This window comes from Schistocerca piceifrons, chromosome 8 (assembly GCF_021461385.2).
Source record: "Schistocerca piceifrons isolate TAMUIC-IGC-003096 chromosome 8, iqSchPice1.1, whole genome shotgun sequence".
Taxonomy (NCBI): Eukaryota; Metazoa; Arthropoda; class Insecta; order Orthoptera; family Acrididae; genus Schistocerca; species Schistocerca piceifrons.
In genome coordinates, this window is record NC_060145.1 from 281,822,254 (window position 1) to 281,832,924 (window position 10,671).

A 10,671-nucleotide genomic window follows, 5' to 3' on the forward strand; every position below is an offset into this window, starting at 1 on the left:
TCTGCAGCAATAGTCGGAAGGATCCAGGCCAGAGGAGGGAGCGTTATAGTCTGGGGAATGTTTCGTTGCATTCCCTGGATGATTCCGTCTGTGGGGAAGGCACATTATGTCAACATAAGCATGCATCTGTCTTTCGGGGTCAGGTACCCCTCTATGTGCAGTTTGTTTTTTCTCGGTATGATGGCATTTACCAGCTGGATAACGCAACGTGTTAGACAGCTCATAGTGTACGTGCGTGGTTCGAAGAGGACCAAGATGAGTTAACCTTACTCCACTGGCTACCATACTTCCCAGAATCTTTGGGACCATCTCGATCGGACTGTTCGTACCAGCTGAGAAACAGAGCAGGCGGACACGGTACCTCAGTCTGAGTAGCTCCACATCCCTGTCGGTATCTTCCAGAGCCCTACTGACACACTTCTTGCACATCTCGCAGTAGTCCGCTTTGGAAAATACGGTCATTCAGGCTTTTGACGGTGGTCACATTAATGTCAGTGGACAGTCCGCTACTCTAGTCGAGTTTCCATGGTGTCTGACTCACATGCAGAAGTCCTAGTTCGGTTCCCGGTAATGCCCAAATTTTATCATGTCCTGACGAGTAGGGTGTGGTGCACTCAACCTCGTTAGGCCAACTAAGTAGTTCCTATGAACGAGAAGCAGAGAGAGCTTCGTACAGACCGTATGCCGTTCCATAATACATCTACGTGACATGGCAGGTTGGCATGTCGTGGTTCTTTGGGCCCGGTGGCTAGGTTACTTCTGTTTTTTTCTTCTGCAGGAGAGATGAAAACATGATCGATGCATCAAAATATTTAATTCCTTATAGTTTTCAAATGATGGCACACATTTACCTAATAGCGAAAAGTTTAGTATGATTTCGTAACTGTAGACGTGAGAAACTTTTTGCAGTTCTGTACTAGCTGTGCAAGACGCAAGTGCTGTGGAGCAGTCTGTTTATCCGGTCATTCCAAATGATGCTCTGTAGCAGCAGACGAGGGGTGTGAATTTCATCTTTGATCAAACGCAGTCAATTCATCAGACATGGTAATATCACAACTGCAGGACAGCAGAACGGAGTCACCGAGATCACTCAAGCTTCCTGTTATATTACTTGGAAGATCGCGGTACGTCGTCGACTAGCATAAGAACAGCTAAACCACAACCACTGTGAGACGTGAACATTCACCTCAGCCTGTCGGATGATGACGGGTGGTAAAGAAGGTGCCATGTACGCTTCAGGAATTTGTACGCTGTGAGCGCATACTTGGGTCGACAAACTCAGATCATGTACCAAGGAGACGTTGCAGCCATGCAACTCCGAAGTGCAGCAGTTTTGCGTCAGAACGGCTGTCTAACTTTCTATTAGACGAATGATCATCATATTTTGCTCTGTATCTCAGGTAGAACATGAAATTTTTCTTACATTTAAAAACGAGATATTTCCTCTTTCTCTGTCCACAGGGTTCTTAATCGGGCGTAACTGCTAACGCGTTTCAGCTAAATTTCTGCATAAACGTAATAAATACATGTTGGTCACAGATAAACCTTTTCCAAATTTAAAATTTTTGCTAAGCTGGCTGTTATTTATACGACAACGTTACAAGGACCCTCCATCTTTTTCGCGATTTTTCAAATTCGTAATTTAATTTTTTATGTGTCTTTAATCGTTTAACATCGAATGGAAACAAAATTTCAAGCAGTATTTTCCACACTTCTGAAAATAAATCGATATAATGACTCACCCATTGGAATTTTTGGAGCGATTATCATATTATACATCTCATTTCCAACCGTAAATGTCGTTTTCACTTTCTCAGATTGTTTCATATAAAGGGCGATAAAAGAAATTCCGTTTGAGTACGTTGCTATAGCATAGATGCACCGTCGCACGATTCCGATGCGGGTATATAAACACCGGCATGTACGGAAGGGGCTAGTGTGCCTACGCCACCTACTTCCCTTGAATACGAAAACGCGAATTATAGCGTCGTTATTACCAAATGCTTCCAAACAGGCCCACGGCGCTGTTATACTTTCCTTGGCTGCAGTAGGAGGAACACCGTTAGATATTCATCGGCTAATGAAATATATCTTTGGGGCAGCATGTTTGTCGAAAATCACCGTTGTGGAATGGTGCGCCAAGGGGTGCTCTGCTTCATGATAACGCACTTCCCGTTATCATAAATGTTGTAACGCAGAAGTTTCACCAAATGAAGTGAGAAACAGTCGAGCACCCACCGTAGACACCTAATAACTCCACATGCGATTATCACGCCTTTGGTTATTTAAAAAATACCTTGAAGAGTCGACGATTGCTCTCACACGAGGATCGGCTGCAGGCAGTTACGGAATTCTTCATGCAGCAGGATACGATGTTTTACCAAACGCGTATTTTCAACCTGGGGTGTCGGTGGCATTATTGCCTCAATGCTCACCGCGATTTTGCCCGATTGGCGTACTGTTTTTCTGGACTGTACGGAAACTTTTTGATCGTCCCCTATCCATCTATCTCGCTATAATGAATGTCATTTTCGTTTTCTCTGTTTGTTTAATATTTTATGCGAAGGAAGAAGGTAAAGAACCATGAGAGGGCATGATAGTTGGTTGTAGCATTTAAAGCGCAGTTGAACCTGCTATCTAAGTTCCGTAACATCTTAAACTAAACTAACTGATGTTTTAATGATAAATCTACATGTAACATTCTGACTATACAAGATACAGAAATTATTATTGTGTTTAGCATTCAGGAAAATCGCAGTTGTACCAGTAAATCATTTTTGGTGTCCTCTTTTCTGCCCTATTGCTCATGACATTTTAACTGGCGATAGCTGGACATTAACCGTGAGAAATGTGTTTTATAAAGAAACAAGAATTCGTTATGGATCCTCCAGTAACAGTGATATCGGAAACCATGAAATTTTATTCGACACCAGACACTGTACTAGTTTTAATTCGTTATGGTGTTGAACACAGTAACCAAGTTATCAGAGGTTAATATGTCATCGATCATCAACTAGTGTTTTTTCTTCCTTACTTCTTTTTTCATCCTTCCCTAATGTCCAATAGGCAGAGGATCAGAGTTGTGTGGAAAAAAGTCTCTGGACGAAGGAACATCCAGAATAGTTGCCCCTGTTGATCGACGATCTTTGGCGCAGGCTACTCCCATGTCCTGCTTGAAATCTTGTAAGGTTCTACACAGCACATACAACTGATTTTCCCATAACCTTTACGGCAAATTCCGCGAACTTGTTTGAGAGAAAACACGTGTTAAACCATTCAACACGAAGTATAGCAGTAGAGCTCTATTACAGGATCCCATTATGCTAGATCAAACAGAGTAAGTAACACGATAAAAGTCGACGCCGTTTACTTTACACGAATGAAAGACTAATATTTTACGTTTAACAATATTATGAAAAGAATAGTTGCTACTCACCACACAGCGCAGATGCTGAGTCGCGGAAAAGCACACACACACACACACACACACACACACACACACCACACACACACACCACCACCACCACAGTCTCTGGCAGCTGGAGCCGGATAATGAACTTATGTCAAATATTCGCTTAATTATACCTAACACTCAAAGATTCAAATGGCTCTGAGCACTATGGGACTTAACATCTGTGGTCATCGGTCCCCTAGAACTTAGAAGTACTTAAACCTAACTAACCTAAGGACATCACACACATCCATGCTCGAGGCAGGATTCGAACCTGCGACCGTAGCAGTCGCGCGGTTCCAGACTGCGTGCCTAGAACCGCTAGACCACCGCGGCCGGCACACTCAAAGAGAAACGCTTGTGAATACCCTCAGCGCTCTTGGACTCGCAGCATTACTCTGTGAAATGCCCATGTTAACAGCATGCTGGAATGCAGGGGACACTTTTGCGAAAGATGTGAGAACACTGAATTGATCTGTTAGAAAGACAGTCTTTGTAAGATTAAGGCATTGCTGCAAGCCACCATTGCTGAAATTTTGATCTCAAGCATGTCAGTCCTTAATCGTAAAGAATCATTACTAGAATTTGTTCGAATTTATGTAGGGAAGTGTTGTCTGAAACACACAAGCCGATTAATACGCAAAAGGTATGCGTTGGTGGTTATTTCTATCGAAACTTTGATTACTTATTACGAAGTACTACAGAGTCCTATAGATCGTCTGGATTAATGAAATCTGGTTTTGTAGCACGAATCTCCAGACTCTGCCGGTTTTATTAGGAAGAGGACTATTATCCTTTTCTGAATGGATTCTTGATATCTATTTGAAGACCCATCATAAAATTTTCTTTACTTAGGCTGTAACAGCACGTAGATGGATTCCACTTAATCTATAGAGAGAAAGAGTGGTTTCTTTATATGAGGATTAAGCTTTCATGGAGAAGTTGCAGCTTCATCATTGACCAGCCAACTACATTCTCCAGTAAGATATATAACCACCGTGTTATTCAAAGTATAGTAGCCGTTCACTATACTACTCTCAAGAAGAAAATGATATTATGATAATATGAGCACTCAGACTTTTCCAAGATTTTTTATGCTTCTGAATATGGCCGAATCTTCGTGCAAATTACTTTGAGTAAGATACTGTAGGTATATTGGTGCAGTCAAACAATGTTTGCTGCAGAGAAAACAGTTTTCAAAATAAAAATAAAATTGACCCAAGTTTAGAGAAGGAATTGCTTAAGTTGTACATTGGCAACACAATTTTGTATGGAAGTGTACCATGGACCCTGTGAATATTGGAGGAGAGATGGATGTTAAAAGTTAGAAGGAATGGCGAGGAAAACAAGTCAACAGAACAACTTTGCAATAAGAGACAGAATGTCGAGTTCTAATAAAATATGTATGAATACTGAACTTTTCACTAGAAAGAGGAATATAGGAGAAAAACGGTAGTTTCCAACAAAAATTTCAGCATAAGAAGTATAAGTTGAGGATTTTGGGTGGAGCAGTTACGTTTTGATAAAAGTAATGATACTGCATAAAGTAGCAACAGATGGAGGATGGTCACAAACTGTCAATAAAATGAGAACAAAACATAGTCTCGTGAGGTAGAATAATTTGTGTATACCAGAGCATTTAATGTGCTTCATTCTCATCCTTGTATGAAAAAAAAAAGAAAGAAAGTATGTGTCATAGTTATATGAAGTGACATCATACTGAAATGGAGCAACATTATTTTTCTGACGAAATATAAATGCAGACTGTTTAATATATTCTGTGACATACATGTAAATCTATAATGAGGAAATACTTACCTTTCAAAGTCAAGTTTTCACAGTCCCAGATTGAGCATCGACATGTTTAAAAATTTCGGCAAGTCAGTGATGTGACTGTTGCCGACGTTTCATTACATTAAAGTGTAAGCTTGGCTGAAACACTTCGCTTAATACATATCGTTCGTCACAAATACTAGGAGATAAATGTTAATAACAATTTCCAGAATCTCACTTCACTGACATCCCGAAATTTGAATTTAAGTTTAGTAGGGTAATATAATAATAAATTTTGAATAGTCACCTGAAGATGAGCTGACGCACGAAACGGTATGGGACGCGTTTCACCTAGTAACAAAATTCCACGTAGGATATATTTAGGTTTGTATTTGGCCTAATAACAACAGAATGAAATCTAAATTTTCATTGTGCAGTCGCGGATTTTCCCTCGTAAACACCTTGGGAGTCTAACTGTTTACCTTTAATTAATGTTTGCCTTCTGCTTTCGAGACTTAATTCATTTCGTACAATTCACTGTTTAGCGTACCCAATAAGCATGTGTAATCACACTCTCCCTCTTCTACTGCCGCGGAAACCGGAGTCGGAAAATTTGGCAGCTGCCCGCCAGCGCAAGCGCCGCCTAGTTCAGCAGTCGGATGCGGCCCGCCGTGCGGGAGCAAAGAAGGTAAGCGCGCAGATGCGCCAGCCGCAGCTGCCTGTTGCTGGCAGCGACCTCGGCACAACTGCGGACAGACACACCGCCTGCCGGCAGCCTGTTGCGCTACCCCGCCGCGCAGCTCGCCGGCCCCCACCCCTCGCCATTCACAACTACGTCACAGCAAACAGCCGGCTCGGCTGCTACACCGAACAGTCGATAATGCCCCCACCACGCCGTGCCTAAACTCTGTGTGCTCACTCCAGCGCACTGGGACGAGAACAGCCAGAAGTGCTTTCTACTCATTGCACTCCGCCTGCCCGCTGCCATCTGCAGCTTGCTAGCTTCAGAACCGAATCGCTTAAAAAGTTCCCATTTCCAGCGTGAACACAGAAGTACCGAATTAACATGCGTTTCAATCCATATGGAGAACTGATTCCCGGGTGGTGAAAAGCAGGCCTTTGGAATACCGACACTTTGACAGATTCGTCATTTTGCTTTGGAATCTGTCACTTTCAGGGAAAAATCCATGACGCCATGTGTGACCGGGAAATCTTAGACGCATTTCTGTATCACAAAAGTCGAAAAACTCCTTCATAACAATTTTCTAACCTGGGTGGTAGTAGTAGGGTGCTGTGTTCAGCACTACTTTTGATAAATTAAATATGCAAAATAATTAATTGATCAATTAATAACCTCCACATCTGATGACTTCAAAGGCTTTCCCCAGACGTCATGTGCCCCTTCCACCTCCCCACAATGCGACGCGACTTGGACTAACTGCAGCTCCACCCCTGCCACACACTCCTCAGTTTAAGGAATCCGAAACGAACATGTTGTTAAGTCAATACGCCCCGAATTTCTCATGTGGAATGTAGATTCCTCCCTTTTATATGAGTTAGTTTCGATGACAGAAGAATTCAGATGACACGCGTTTTCACGTCGATAAAGTACCATTACTTGTGAAAATCCTGTACAACACTATGACATAGGCTATATTTCCTCTAAAGATTCTCCCATCAGGTAGAGAAATCTATTCTTATCAGCTTAATATCTGCCACATCCTGCCTCACAGGACTAGAATACTGAACTCAGTTTTGTCCCCTGACAGAGCGCTAAGAGCAAGTTCTACCTCTGTCGCTGGACGCCTCTTCACTTTCTCTCTTAAAGTAAACAAATGTCCTGTCACATACAAAGTCTCTCAAGGTAACAGCACAGAGGATACTACGTATCACTTTATAAATTCAGTAATATAGCTGATGCCATTACGATTGCCGTCTCTCCCTGTCATGACCATAACTAACGTGAAGGGAAAATAAAAACTACGTAGTTTGAGCAGGAGCTAGCACGTAGAATATTGTAATAAGACCTAAAACCAATAAAACGGCAAGCTTATAGTGCCGAAACCATCCTTCAGCAGAAATTGTGTAATCCTGGACTCAAACAATAGGCAGAGTAAAGCAGTAGTAGGTCTGATGACCTGCTATAGGAACTTCAGGAGTCGTTTGCACACAGTGGGAACAGAGATGCCCCTAGGGCAAACTATGTGTTGTGGGGGCTGTAACAGCATCACATTTAATCTTTCAGTACGGAGCACTTGAGGCCATAATACACATAACATTTGAGCCATTAATTCATGAAGAGATTATGACTAACATATCTGTATTAATGGGGCTCCTACTATTCTTAAAGAAAGCTCTCCAGCGTTGCTAGGGAGACAAGGAGAGGAACCGTATAATAAGCTTTGTTTCCGTGCAAGCAATTGGGGGCAAATGTCGTTGTCGTTTTGTCTTCCTGCTAACACCAAATCAAAAGGAAGCAAATGAATGGCCTGAAGTCTGAAGAAGTGCTTGTGGACAGCCACGATGACAAGTTATCGCGGCTCCATAATCTGCCACTTCGTTGACAAACCGTCCGTTCCCGCTTGTTTTGACTGTGGACACAATGGTTTCGTTGGCATACAGAACTCCATATCCGCATCCGGATGACTGTGTTATACACTAGAAAAGTTTGATAGTTGAAATGTTCTTTATGATCTTTCGGGCTGCCGTGCGAAATCCCATTCGTGGACACTGCGAAATGTCAGGCATTCCCGGCAGGGAATAAACTACGCGAAGTATTTCTCCGCGCATTAACCAGAAATGTTTATCGGTAGACGAGCATTTATACTCAGTACTGCCACCCACAATTATATCAATTTAACAGGTCGCCAATCTCACTTTAGCCCTAAAGAGAGAGTTAAAACTGTCACAGTTTGTAAAGAACATTTCAGGTAGCCGAAGCTTTGCTAGTGTACAACACAGTTATCCGGAAGAGCGAATCAAGAATTATGTAAGCTAACGAAACCACCGCGTCCGCAGACAGGACAAGCAGGAAAGGACGGTCTGTCAACGAAGTGCAAGATTACGGAGCCGTGATGATGTGACATGGTGGCTCTCCATATGCACGTCTTCAGACTTCAGGCCATATAGAAGACGATGTCCTGACTGGCTGACTCATCATCGCTCAGCCCAAACCGCTAAGGATAGAAACTTGGAATTGGGAGAGGGTGTTGATCTTAGACTGTATGCATCGTTTAAGAAGCGATTTTTCGAAATTATGCCACTAAGGGGGTTAAATAGGGGATAAAAGGCTATTTTGAAAATGTTTCGCTATTAAGGCAATTTTGAAACTAGATATACGTAAATTGGTATTTGGTTTGTCAGTCACTAAAGATATACGTGTTTCAGTATTTTTGGAATTTTTAACTCAGAAGGGGGCGAAATAGTGGGTGAAAGATTTTTTTGAAAATAAATCATTATTAGGGAACTACCAAAGTATTTTTAAAGCTACAGCTATAAAAGTTGGTATTCGACTTCTCGGTTACTGCGATAAGAGTAGATTGATTCACTGACTCATCATAGCCAGCCCAAAATCATTAGGGATAGGAACCAGCAGTATGGAGAGGGTGTAGATTTTATACTGTAGGCATCGTTCTAGAATGGATTGCTCGAATGCACACTCCCAAGAGGATGAAATAGGAGATGAAAGGCTTTTTGAGAGTATGTCGCTATTAACACAATTTTGAAACTAGAACTCGAAAATTGGTATTTGGTTTCTCTATCATAAACAAAAAAGTACTTGTTTCAACATTTTGGGAAATCCAAACACTAAAGGGCGAAAATGGTGGGTGAAAAGTTTTTGAAACTAAATTATTAAAGCGCTACTAAGGTATTTTTAAAGTTACATATAAGAAAATTGGCATTTGACCTGTCAGTGAGAAACAAGAAATACGTGTTTGTGTTTTTGGACATTTATCCCACTAAGAGGGTGGAATAGGGGATGAAAAGTTTATTATGAAAGCATTTTCAAAGCTAAATTTATAAAAGTTAGTATTTAGCTTCTCTGTTAGCAATAAAGAAAAATACCTGTTCCACTGTTTTTGGAAATTTAAGTCCTAATGGTGTGAAATATGGGATGGAAATAATTAAGAAAATATTTCGTTACATTAAAGAAATTGAAGCTAAATATGTAAAGCTTCGTAAGTTACTTATTGGTTAAATGCAAGGAACTATGTCTTGGGCGATGAAAGTTTCCATCGACATATCATCACAAGAACGCAAAAAGAATGATTACCAAAACCTTGCCCGCATCTCGTGGTCGTGCGGTAGCGTTCTCGCTTCCCACGCCCGGGTTCCCGGGTTCGATTCCCGGCGGGGTCAGGGATTTTCTCTGCCTCGTGATGGCTGGGTGTTGTGTGCTGTCCTTAGGTTAGTTAGGTTTAAGTAGTTCTAAGTTCTAGGGGACTAATGACCATTGATGTTAAGTCCCATAGTGCTCAGAGCCATTTGAACCATTTTTGAACCAAAACCTTGGAATGCACATACCACAATCAGTTTTGATCAGAAGTAAATTCGGAAAACACCATGCTCCTATGCCCTTATTTAGCGAGAGAAATCGACATGTTGAAATTTGTGAACAAAATAAAAAGTTGAGTGAAGAAAAACAAAAACATCTGTTCAGACCATACAGTCTATGCGAGTGAAGGAAAGGCCGCTAAGCTGTTTGAAGCCAGCGACATTCAGGACTCCCACATCTGACGATTAGACTGAAAACGAACAACAGAAACAGTCACTACTTCGTCTCCTATAGGTTTCTACCAACTCACCGATAATCAGCTCCACAAACAATACAGTATAACTGTAGAAATCCAAAGACAAACTGTGCTAACCCCTGGCGACACAGCCACCAACCACACAGTTGTGCATCACGGGTTGCCGCAGCTCCGGCCCGCTAACGACACTTCCTGTGGACCTTCATCTACATAACATCATACTCTGCAAGCCATCTGCGGTGCGTGGCGGAGGGAACTTCTGGTACCACTAACTGATTGCCCTTTTCCTGTTACACTCGCAAATTCCACGTAGGCAGAATAATTATCGGTAAATCTCTGCATTAAACTCTGATTTCTCGAATTATCTCGTCGCGGTCAATTCCAGAAATGTACATGGGACGAAGAAAACAGGTGCTTATTCGTGTGACAATTATCGAACTATCAGTTTAATAAATCACGGTTGCAAAATACTAACACAAATCCTTTACAGAAGAATGTGGGAAACTGGTAGAAGCCGACCTCGGGGAAGATCAGAAAATACAAGGAGCGAAAGGCTGTTTACAATTTGTACAAAAACCAGATGGCATTTATAAGAGTCGAGGGGAACGAAAGGGAAGCATTGGTTGAGAAGGGAGTGGGGCAGGGTTGTAGCATATCCCTGCTGTTATTCAATCTGTATATTCAGCAAGCAGTAAA

General features: G+C 41.8%; 1 protein-coding gene across 1 annotated transcript in view; it reads right to left on the bottom strand.

Annotated features, from left to right (window-relative positions):
* The window catches only part of LOC124711628 (rabphilin-3A), a 1,025,602-nt gene extending 1,019,647 nt beyond the window's left edge, over positions 1-5,955 (bottom strand). Inside the window, exon 1 of the mRNA XM_047241806.1 lies at positions 5,775-5,955. The gene's annotated coding sequence lies outside the window, so the exon portion shown is untranslated. The remainder of the gene's footprint in view (positions 1-5,774) is intronic.
* Positions 5,956-10,671: the final 4,716 nt, after the last annotated feature.